A 12,223-nucleotide genomic window follows, 5' to 3' on the forward strand; every position below is an offset into this window, starting at 1 on the left:
TCAATTATTTCCCAAAGGTTTCAGATCCCCCAAACGGGGCCCCTACTGATGCCAACCTCTCAAAACTCATTTGGTTGGTTCTTCTCCCTCACTTTAACACACTCTACAGCAAACCTTACAACCCCAAGCCTGTCTCTACAGGACAGGTGTTTCCATGGGGCAAGTGCCATTTAGACAAGATTAAGGAGGCTAAAAAGAGAGCAGCAGAGAGCACTTGCCCCCCAAGCAGCCAGTGATGCCCTGAGGGTGTCACTTAAGGAAGTAAGAACAGGAAATGCACACACTAATTCCGGGGCCCTTTGTTAACCGCCCTTTCCCCTTCAAAGACCAACCCTTGCACACAATAACTTGCATTTCTAGCCCTGAAAGAACTTCCTCTCCCAAGTCCTTCAGTGATTCTCAGGATTTGGAGTTGTTGCATTTCTACTAATCATCTGATCATCTGAAGGAACCTTTGAACTGCAGGCCAACCACAGCAGGATGACTAAGGAGAAGAGGAAACCTGTTTGTTTAGCGCATTGAGTGCCTGCCTTAATTTCCCAGTTGTATTTCTGTCCCATGATTTCCAGTGTTCTTTTTCTGTCGACCACACCCCACTCACAGTTCACAGTTCCAAATAGATTTCCCGGCCATTTCTCCATTTTGTGAATGAGGAAGAGTCTGATGTATCTCCTAATTTTTAGCCAGACTCTCAACTGTCCCCATCTTAATTATGATTGATTATAGTCATTCTCTCATTTTACTTCTCAAATACAGCATTACCTCAAGGAGAAGATTAAACTATTAGGTAAAATGATGAGGGATGTCTGCATTTCCTCTGCTCTCTCTGACATATGGAGAACAGTTCTGCCAGCATTGGGTTTGCTTGATAGAATTCAAGCAATAATGCATCCTTGCAGGCACTTGGCTATTAAAAAGGGCTCCTCTGAGCCCTTTCACATACAGTCTCTACTGTTATGTTAGGTACAGTTGAGATGGCAACATAGATGCCCCTAGCAGAGAGGAAACAAAGCCACATCCGGTTTGTGAACAATTTTGTTGAGTCAGTTCTGTGGCAGCCTTTCAAATACCTGGTTTCTCTTCGGGGGAGCAGGTGCAGAGCTGGTGGCTTTCTCCTGCAAAAGGGCACTCTTGACTGGCACCTGCTGAGAGCTGAATTGGTGCTCTCTGCCTGCAATCAGTCTACTTTTAACCTAATTATCAAGATGCACTTTATTTGCAAACTCAAAATGGCAAGCCACCTGTGACCCAGTGACCAGGAAAGAGACCATGCAATTTGTGTAAGTTGAGACCCTTCATGTTACAGCGAAAATCATCTGCTTAAAAAGATAAACACATCAGAGTACTTCGCTCTTCACAAATACAATGGCATTAGTGATCACATTTCAGTGCATGAAAAAGTCACTGTTAACATAAAAGACCACCTGGTTGAACTGAAAAGAGAACCCAGGGCTCTAGAATCACAGTCTTTTCCTTTTTTATGTTTTTGAAATGTGCCATGTTTTTCTCAAGTCTCCCCATGAAACATTTGAAGTCATTGACTGGAGGAAGTCCATGAGTCTGTGAATTAACTTGATAAATATTTTAAATCAGACAAAATAAAATTACCTATTAGGTGATGGTCCTAATGCTCCTAATCCGGAACCTAGAGAGACAATCATTTTTACCATAAATTATATAAACAATAGAATGCATAAACATGATGCATTCTATTTCTCTCCAATAAGAGTTTCTCCTTTGGAAATTGTTATCAGCCTTGTCCCAAATAGTTCTAATAAACAAAATTCTCAGATTTTAGAATTAGTCCACCAGACTAATATGAATGCGTAACTTATTTTTTTTCTTATATGTCAATAAGCTATATAAATAAGGTTATTGGGTGCTGCCCTGTGTCTCCTCCCATACTTTGGGGTCAGATTCAGCAAAATAAGAAATTTCCAGATGCCGAATGATAAGCTACCTTTGACTCAGATGCATAGACTTCTGGTTGGTTTGGTTGTACAGGACTCAAGAATGTCACAATATTCAAAACTATATTCACACACTAACTTACTGGTTCTGGGTAGGCAATGCATTTGTTTTCTCAAAAAGAAGATAGTCTCCCTGACAGATTTTTTGCATCTTTGTTTCATCTGACGGTACCTGGAATGTCACATGCTTTATTCTGATGGCGCAGCATTTCATCCACTCAGCCTTTCATCTGAGAGTGTTTCATTTTCACCTTATTCTTAGAACAAGTGCTTATTAAGACATAGGCCTGAACATTTCTTACTTGTTGAGTTATCAGGGAGACAACAACGTTACAAATTCATGTGGAAGAATGGGAACTATGCTTATTTTATGAAATGATGTAGAACACAATGAAATAGATTTTACAACTACACTGTATTTAATTATCTCCCATTTTTACTTTAAAAAATCTGATAGTGAATTCACTTCCATTGGCTTCCAAGGAAGGTCTGTGCTCTTCATCCTTGGAAGGTCAGCCAGATTTCCTCATGGGAAGCATTTGACATGGGTGATTGATAGATAAAAATATCTGCCCAAATCAAATCCACTCTGCAGAATAGAGTTAATATTCCAGAGACTTATCTGCAGACAGAGATATCTGCCCCGCAAGGCTAAGTTAAGTGGGTATTACCTTCACCATGAAATGATTATTGGAGTAAGTCATGAGGCATGTGTGATTCATTACCAAAAATTCATTGGGGAAAAAGTGCTTTGAGTTCTGGGGAGGAAAAGATTTGGGGTGACTTCATGGAAGAGGAGGACCCAACAGGGAGCTCAGAAGACTGGTGAGGTAAAATTCTTTTAGGGGGAGGGGCATACTCAGGGGGAAGAAGATTATAAACAAACAAAAGGATACACTCCATCCTAGTAGGGCTTCTACTCAAAATAGTCTGGGAACAGGAATTAAAGTAGAAAAGGCTGGGTTCCAGGCCTGAAAGAATTGGGCCCATGCCTGAGAAGGTTCTCCCAGTGGAGTAAGACACTGGAATCTGAGGCTGCTGAACTGGTGGTTCCCAGAGTTAGAGATGGGTATGCAATAAGCCACCATGTTGTGAAGGCTTATGCCTATGCAATGGTGCCTGCAGTGTAGCCTGCAGGCAGACTGGGGACACTGCAGCAGTGAGGCTGGTGGGTGTGCAGGGACAGTCATTTATGAAGATGAAAGAAGTGAGAGGGACAGGTATCTCCTGGAACAGCCCTGGATGAATCAAGTTCATATTACAGTCCAGACTGAACACCCTTGGACAGCTCCCCCACCAGTGCTTTCCTCACACTCCTTCTCAACCCACTCCCCTACCTAACCCCCCGGGGCTGGGTTGTAATTTCTGATTGAGCATTCCCAGGATTAAAGGAGGAAGCACCCTAGGACACAAAAAAGAAAGTCAAAATGTCACAGAAGAATCTCAGGATAACTAACTCAATGAAGTAGAAGCAATAGCCCCTGACATTCTCTCAAACTCCTTGAAGTCCAAACTCACAAAACAGGAGCCCAGAGAGATTTAGAAGTCCCTAGCTTCCAGAGTTCAGTTTCCTCTATGAGGATCTGCCTCCTCCCAGGGGTGACTTCTGGGCCGCTCACCCTTCAGGGAAAACTACTTTCACACTTAGGGTGAGCCCTTACCCTACAAGGACATCAGGAAAATGGTCATCTCAGCACAAAGGCACAAAGTCTCCAACACTTACACTGCAAATACCCACAGTGAGAAGTGGGAAGACCCTTTCATTACATTTGGGCCTTGAACAAAGAGTTCTTTGAGGTACCACTTCCATGGGAAATTCTGTGGTTAATATGAGTCACAATCAATGCACATTAAAACCCCCAAAGGATGTTACATATCATGAGCAGCCCTATGTACAAGTGAAGTAGGCAGCACCTCAGTTCCAGGTCTGAAAGAACTGGGACCCTGTCTTCAGGGTCACTGACTGACCCTGGAAAAACAAACCTGCTGAGGACAATTTCTTCTCTGTGTAGCTGCCCCAGAGCCAAAAATCCACCCTTAGAGATGGGTTCCTTTGAATACTCCTAGGAGTAGGGCATCTTAAAGCCATCAACAACAGAATGTGAACTCACTAGATGCCTACTCTAAGAGCACAGCCTCTAGCAAGGGGACTGGGACAAGGGAGGCACAGAGAGTAAGTGAGACCAGGAAAAGCTTGAAGAATGCGTTCACTTACTGCAAAATTTTGCCGGGGACCCAAAATAAGAGGGGGTGGGAAAAGTGGCTTTTCTAGGAGATTTACCTGTCCCCAAATGTGGTCTTCACCAGAGGAGATAAGGAAGGTTGTAGTTGGCTGGTCTACCTGGTGCCAGAGGATTCCATGCAACCATTGAAATCAAATCTACTTTTGAATCAACACAAATTAGATAGTACGGGAGAGGGTTAATATCCAACCCTCAGTGATTGACGTGATTCCACTCTCCCTTCAGGCCACAAGGTATCAAGGCATTAATTATGGTTCCATGCCAAATGTTGATATTTTTAAATCTCTGTCTAACCTTCCCTCCAGCTCCCCTACCCCACCCCTTAACTATGGTATCTGAGTGACACAGTTTCCTTGAAGAGATTATCATTTTATCCTGAAGACATTTTTCTAATAGTTTTTCTGCATTCTAAGATAAATAACCATGTCCCAGAAACACATGAAACTTTGAAAAGCCTGAGATAGCTTTAATACTACATAGAGTTTTTCAGAGTAAGCAGTAATGTTCAGGCATATCTTTGTAAAGTAAGCAGAGGCGTTGCTCACTGTGGGAGAAGAAATTTGCTAATTATCTTTTAACCTCTACTCTCATGGCACAAAAATAAAATTGGGATGGGACTAGAAATGAGAAGCAAAACACTTTATGGTGCTCTGGCCTCACATTTTTCACCATAAATGACAAGAAGAAAGAGCAGATGAACACAATCTTAGATATCAGATTAGGATCCAATAAAGTTCTCCCATTCTCGAAGCAGACCACCGCCCCTCTGACCTAATAAAGCACTGTTTGTGAAGAATCACTCTGCAGTAACTTCTTCTTCTTCAAGTGGTGGTTTCACTGTTGATTTAAATTGTTCATTTTCAAGACAGTTGGCTCTCTGGACTTCATAAGCACATTAAAACTGATTAGGTGTTCTAGGTAATTGAGAGAAAAAATTGTAAGTGTCTTGATAAGAGAACACAGAGAGGATCAGGCCTTGTTGTATAAGAGAAGGGGAAGCAAGTCTTCCGATCCAAGACCCCACTCCTGGATGTTGCTCAAAGGATTGCCAGTGAAATGGCTTTCAGGTGTGAGGTACCCACCCCTCTAACCAGCCACCAAATAGGAACGCATAGAGACACTCTCCTTTCTTCCTGTCCCTAACCATCTGAGTGTTTCCTCCCCAGGAGACTCCTTGGCTTCCCAGCCCTCACTCCTCCCTGCAGGTCCTAGGAGAAGGTCATGGGAGAGGAAGGAGCCAGCCCATCTGGAGAATTGTTTGCAGGGTGTGATCCTGGACATGACCAGGAAAGACTCCTCTGGGTCTCTTGCCCTTCCAACAAGGGCTCCTCTCAAAGGTTGAGGTCACTATTATAACACTGTATGATAGCATATGAACAGTATACCTGCGGTAGGCTGCATCATGGTCTCCAAAACTATCAGGTCCTGATCCCTGGAATCTAGACATGTTACGTGATTTGGGGAAAAGTATCTTTACAGACATAATTAAGGACCTTGAGATGGGGAGTTATTCTGGATTAGCTGGGTGGTCCTTAAATGCAATGGCAGTTGTCCTTATGAGAGGGGTAAAGAAAAAGCCGACACACCGAAGAGGAAACAAACTACAGAGGCAGCGGTTGCTGTGATGTGGCCACAGGTCACGCTGAAAGAGAGAAGGGGCAGATAGATTCTCCCTTAGCGCTTAGAGCCTCCAGAGGGAGTGTGACCCTGCTGACAGCCTGCCATCCGCCCAGTGATGTCAGCTGACTCGGGGCTTCTGGCCTTAGAACGGTGAGAGAATAAATTCCTGTTCTTTTAAGCCACCACATTTGTAGGCATTTGTTAAAGCAGCCGTAAGAAAATAATGCAATACCTAAGCATTGGAGAAAAATCAGAAAAAATGGAATATTTTAAGGATGGAAAATGCTATGGGTTGAATTATGTTCTCCTTATGTTCTATTCGTCTGTTGAAGACAACCTCCAGTGTGACTGTATCTGGAGATAGGGCCTTTAAAGGTGTAATAAAGGTTAAATAAGACCAGGTCATAAGGGTAGACCCTAATCCAGTAGGACCGGTGGCCTTAAAGGAAGAGAAAGAGAATCTCTCTCTCTCTCTCTCTCTCTCTCTGTCTCTCTCTCTCTCTCCACATACACAGAGAAAGAGCCATGAGTACACAGCACAAAGGTGCCAGCTGGTCTGTGGTATTTTGTTATAGCGGCTCCAGCAGGCCAATACAGAGAGTTCATAAAGAACACCTCCTTGAAGAGTTGGGTTCTTTAAGGAGATAAGACCAGGGTGGCCCACCTCCCTGGACCTCAGCCTTCACTGTTAGATGAGGAGCTGACACTGATTCAGGGGTGCTCTGGCTGGTGTCGAGGTAGGAAAGAACATTGCAGGCAGGAGATCCGCGGGAGCAACGTCTGGCCCTGCAGTAGCTTTTCCAGAAAGCACCCCCTACAAGTGCGCGCGAGAGAGCGGCTTCCAGGTGCCTCATGGCCAAGGCGGGCAGCGCAGTGTCTAATCAGACACAGGTGTGATACCTCAGCCCGTGGGAGCTGGGTCGGCCCCCTCCAGGCTGACCTGTCACTGTCACTCACACCTGATTGTTGCTGGTGTAACGCAAGTCAAGTGTGTCCATGGTGGGCCACCTTGGGGGAGATGGAGGGAAATAAAAAATTTAGAGCATGTTTTGAGGCTTGTTTCCAGCCCCAGACAGCATTTGATGTGGGCAGAGGCCAGATTAGCCCTGTCATCCAGATAGCAACCAGAGGAAAGCCGAGAAGACTGCTGGGGCCCTGGCTGTGGCTGGGGATATTCTTCCGCAGCTGTTGCCTCAGAAGTGTCCCTTCCCACACCAGTGCCGGGCACAGTGAAATCAGCCCGCCCGGGATGCGGAGGGCAAATCAAAGAAGAGGCCAGAGGGCTCACTGAGTCCCAGGAGCAGCCAGGGTGCTGAAGGCGGAGCCAGCCAAAGGGAAGGGAGATATGTGGAGGACACCTGGGGAAATGAAAGGGCTGTTATGGCTGACATAGCCCAACCTACCCGCCCCCGGGGCCGAGGGTTGAATACCTCCAGGCCCTTTTTAGGCATTTAATGTCCAACCATTGCATTGTGGGAAGTCGCACCCAGAATACTCATCATCTCACTGGCCCCCTAACATTTACGGGACCATCCTGAGCTCTTCATAGGAACCAGAGTCCTGCAACCCAATGTGACACAAACAGGTGAAGGAGAAAGTGATACCTTTGGAGAAAGTGATACGCACCAGGCGAGGCCTGAGTGCCACGTGGCAGTGGTGGCGGCCGCAGCAAGGCAGGGCAAACCCGTCTCTTGTGACAGTGGGCAGGAAGCGCACCCAGGACCGAGAGCCTAGGAGGCCCAGGAGCCATCTAATGAGTTAAGAAATAACAAAGTAGCCAAAATCTTCCTTTGGACAGGAAGGGCAGAACTGTGACTTGGCCTCTGACCTCCATGGCTAAAACAGTCAGCGACTACTGGAGAACGTGGTGCAGAGAACGCGCTCCAGTCTCCCCCACTGAAACCCAGGGAGCCCTGCCTCGAACCCCTGGCCCACGCTCAACCTTGACAGGGTAGTTTACACCTGTCTCCAGGTCTTTGTATGTCTTTGCAGGAGCTTCTCTATTCCAAACCCACTACTGCCTCCTCTGGGAAGCCTGCATTCGAATCAGTTGTTATCTCCTTTTTGGCCCCAACACACTTGACACAGTGACTCTCCCATGGTGTTATAACCACGTCCACCCTCCTAATGCCCCAGCACAGTCCTCAGACTCGGCTCTCCGCCAGGCACAGAGTTGTTGTTGAATGAAGGAAAGGATGAAAGAATGAATCAATGGATAAAGAGTAGACACTGAAATTAATACCGAAGAAGAATTGCTTTATTGGCCCACAACATATTAAGTCCACAAGAAGTTAAGACATCTCAGGAGCCTTGACCAGATGCAAGAGATGCCATAAATTCTGAGAAAGAATTTTTGAGGAAAAGAAAACAAGGTACAATGCATGTCTCCAATGTACTGAAAGGATATTGAGACTAAAGACTGAATCCTTTTAAATATATACATGTATGTACTTGCAAATGTTTCCATGGATGTGGATTGCTTTTCATGTTTACACATTTTTGTTATTTACCTTATAAAAGAATATAGCCCTGTAGGAACGTATTATTGTTTGCTAAATAAGATAGAGCCATTACAGTTTTAAAAATGCCGTTGGTTTAATAAAGGACAAGAATGTGCTTTGGAGCCTGTAAGCACTTTGGAGTCCTGAACAAGCCTAAACACACATTTTTAATCAGCGTTAGTGCTTTATGAAATTTTTAATCTGCCACTTAAGAGACACTAATGTAGAAGTTGGCAAAAAACAACAACAACACCCAAGCCTGTCACCTTTACCAGACATTATCTAAATGAGCTAAACCAATTGTGTTTCAAATGCCCTACCCCGCTGCTACATGAACACACAGGAAGGCAGTACATTGGCAGCAACTGATTTTATGTCCTAAATGGTGGCATTGGTCATTTCTAGGATAGCCAAACAGTATCAGGAATAATGACATATAAATTATTCATAATAACAAAAAGGAACAACACATAAAAATTGCCTATATTGGCTCCTAGTTGAAGGCAAAATTTGTATCTTAGGCTATCGAAATATTTTTGAATGTGATTTTACTTTACTAGTTTTCTATGGTAAAAATATAGAAACATAGGCATGAGTTACACATAACACTCCATTATCTCATCCAACACGGCAGCTGTCACCAGTCTCAGGACACTTGATCTAACAGGCAACCAAAGATTTAAAGAGCCAAGTTCTAACCACAGACAGGAGCGCACACAACAGGACATCTCAAAGAATTTCCACTTGTGCCATCCTGGGCATCTTGGCATTCTCAGCATACTATGACCTGATTGTCCAGATGCCAGGTCTGAGAATGATCCTGACTCTCTTTTCTGTGTTAATATGGGGCTCTTTATATCATGAGTTTCATAGTTCCTAAAGCAAGGAACAAATTCTATGCCTACATGTTGCCTATATATTAAGGCATTATGTGCATTGGTTGTGTGTATGCGTGCATAGTGGTGTGTGTGTGTGTGTGTGTGTGTGTGAGAGAGAGAGAGAGAGAGAGAGAGAGAGGGAGAGAGAGAGAGAGAGAGAGAGAGAGAGAGAGAGAGAGAGAGAGAGAGAGAGAGAGAATGCCTGGCTGACTAAGACAGGCAGATGATCAAAGAGACAGAGAGAAAGCATGGCAATTATCTGCTTGGAAAGAAGCTGAGGAGTGCACAATATTACAAAGCATACATTGATTTTTGAAAAGGAGACAACAGAGAAAGAGCAACCTAAATGAGTGGAAAACATACAGGGAAGTACACACCTGAAAACAGAGAGGAGAAACTACAAATGAAAATAAGAGTAACTTAAGAGGAAAGAAAACAAGATGACCACAAGTAGGACTGTCCCTGGGGTGTGTACTGGGCAAATATTTTTTGCAGGGTCCCCGACAATATAAACAATTTGATTTTTTAAATGTTTTACAAAATTCATGGGCCTACATGAGGCATAATGATTTTTCAATGAAGATTTAGGATAATGGGTAGGGAAGAGGTATTTTCACATTTGTTCATTGACCAATCAGTGTTAAGTGAAGATTCTTCATTGTGTCTAGGCACCATCGTTTCCTGTGCAGGTGTCAGAACCATCTGTGTTCTCTGCTGTTAGATGTGTCAATTTCACCTTCCCACTGGGAGAAACGGGTGACAACACTATAATTAACACTCACAATACTATGGCTCTTCAGAACATTTGTGTATGGAAACAACATAGACCTTGCCTCTGCATTTCCCTAACACCATTTATTTAATGTTGGTTATATCATCACTCATGATGCTTCATTATCCATCCTGCCACCATGAATCCCAGCTTCCAATGACTCTCTCCAGGCTTGTCACTGGCATCATGGATGATGGTCAGAAAGGCAAGCTTACCCAGAGCATGAAGGGAAAAGTGAATGTTAATTCACTTTCTGATTGTGTGAAATGCACTGTTTGAAATTTTGTAGAATAAACACAGAACAGCATGTTTTCCAACCATATCTTCTGTAGAATTCTTTGGGTAATCACTGAATTCCTAGAAGGTGATTTCTTTCAACACTGACAGCACCTCTGCCTTCCACAAACCCCACCACAGGGAGGGGTGCAAACAAAGAAGAGTGGCCCATTATGCAAGGAATATCCATCTCTCACCCACATGTCTTAAACATGGAGTTCAGTGTCAACACATAGATTGGCACCTACACAATGCATCAGTCAGAAGGGTCTGCTGGCATTCACAGAGTCATGCTCAAAAGCTCTCTGAGAAGAAGGGTCTGGCCACCTCTGGAGGACTGCTTAGGTAGGGGGTTTGACCATTCTGGTGCCAGTGATGGATGGTGAGCAGGATAAAGGGTGTATGATGCCACTTTTGCTGCCTTGGGGTGCTATAGACCAGGGACTATCATATAATGGAACGTGGAGGGGTGATAGCCAACACATGGACCCAACATGTGGCAGAGTGAGGGTTGACAGTAGGCTATGAGTACCCCAGAACTCCGAACTTGTGTCTCCTACCTAAGAGTCATCAAAATCAGTGTGTCTGCACCTGTATGGTGGCTCAATCTCCTGAAATCTCAACAAGGAATGACTGGGCTATATCTGGCAGCAATTGCTTGTCAGGCCACCCTCCGGGAATCAAGGCCAGCCAAGGGCCCAGAATGATCCCATAGATATGAGTCCTGGAGTTTTTGGGGACATCTGGTTGACCCCCACTGGTGGATAGGGAGTAGAGAGCAAAGAATATCCCAAAGGAGAGAAATGGGAACCAGGTCCCCCAAGGATATTGGTCCTGGGACCTTACCCAGATAAGCCTGCCACTCCAGTTGTCCCCAGGTACATGAGGGAACTTTGAAAATGTTTGAAGAAGGTACTCCAAAATGTAGGAGGCCCTGAGATGTAGGGCCTGGGACAGATACCCTTGGGTCCAAAGGCTGTACTGATGTCAAGGATGACCAACAACATTAATTAATACTGAAAGAGTTGTGGAGAAATCTGAGACATGGGGCAGTTAAGCAAAATGTCCCATACACAGTTTCTAAGTGGTGGAGTCTGATTTGAACCCGTACAGTCTGGCTCTTGACCTGTATTCACCATTGTGAAAATATCTAAAAATATTATAGACTTTATGTTCTGACAGACTTAGGTTTGACTCACCACCCTGTCAATGCCAGTAGGTAACCTTGGGATCAAGTACGGATAAGTATGTACTTACTTCATAGGATTGTTTTGCAAGGATCAGCTAACTTTTTATATAAAGGACCAGATAATACATTCTTTAGGCAGTCCATACAGTCTCTGTTGCAACTAGTTAATACTATGGAGTGAAAGTAGCTATAGACAATGCATAAATGAATGGGCATTGCTGTGGTTCCAATAAAACCTCATACAAAAACAGATGGTGGGCTGGAGTTGGCCACAGGCCTGATTAGTTGGACCATGGGTTTGAGTATTAATTCAGAAAATGCCAATAAAAGTTTTATAATAGTTACCTGTACTTAGTAAATATTCCAAAAGTATTAGCTGTTATTATATCAATGAAATGACTACATTTTAAAATTGTTGGTTTAAAGGCTTTAGTGTGTCTGCCACTTTTTAAATTTTTTTGGTATCATTATTTTCCAGTTATAGTATACATACTTGAGGGGAAAATAATGGGTGAATAAATGTTTCATTACTTGAATTCTTTCTCATTCTCATTATTTTTCTAAGCCCTTTTAGAGTTACTTTTCATCTGAAACTGTCATTATCTTTGAAATGTGTGAGTCAGGAGGAGCTGGCATTGGTTAAGTATAGCTTTACCATGTATTTAAAATGAAATTTTTCTATTCATTCATAATTCTATTTCAGTAGTATTATAAAACGAAGCCCAGTGCACAAAATTCATGCACGGGGGTGGGGGGGGAGGGGGAGTGTCCCTT

Source organism: Plecotus auritus (genome assembly GCF_963455305.1).
Source record: "Plecotus auritus genome assembly, chromosome: 8".
Lineage (NCBI taxonomy): Eukaryota > Metazoa > Chordata > Mammalia > Chiroptera > Vespertilionidae > Plecotus > Plecotus auritus.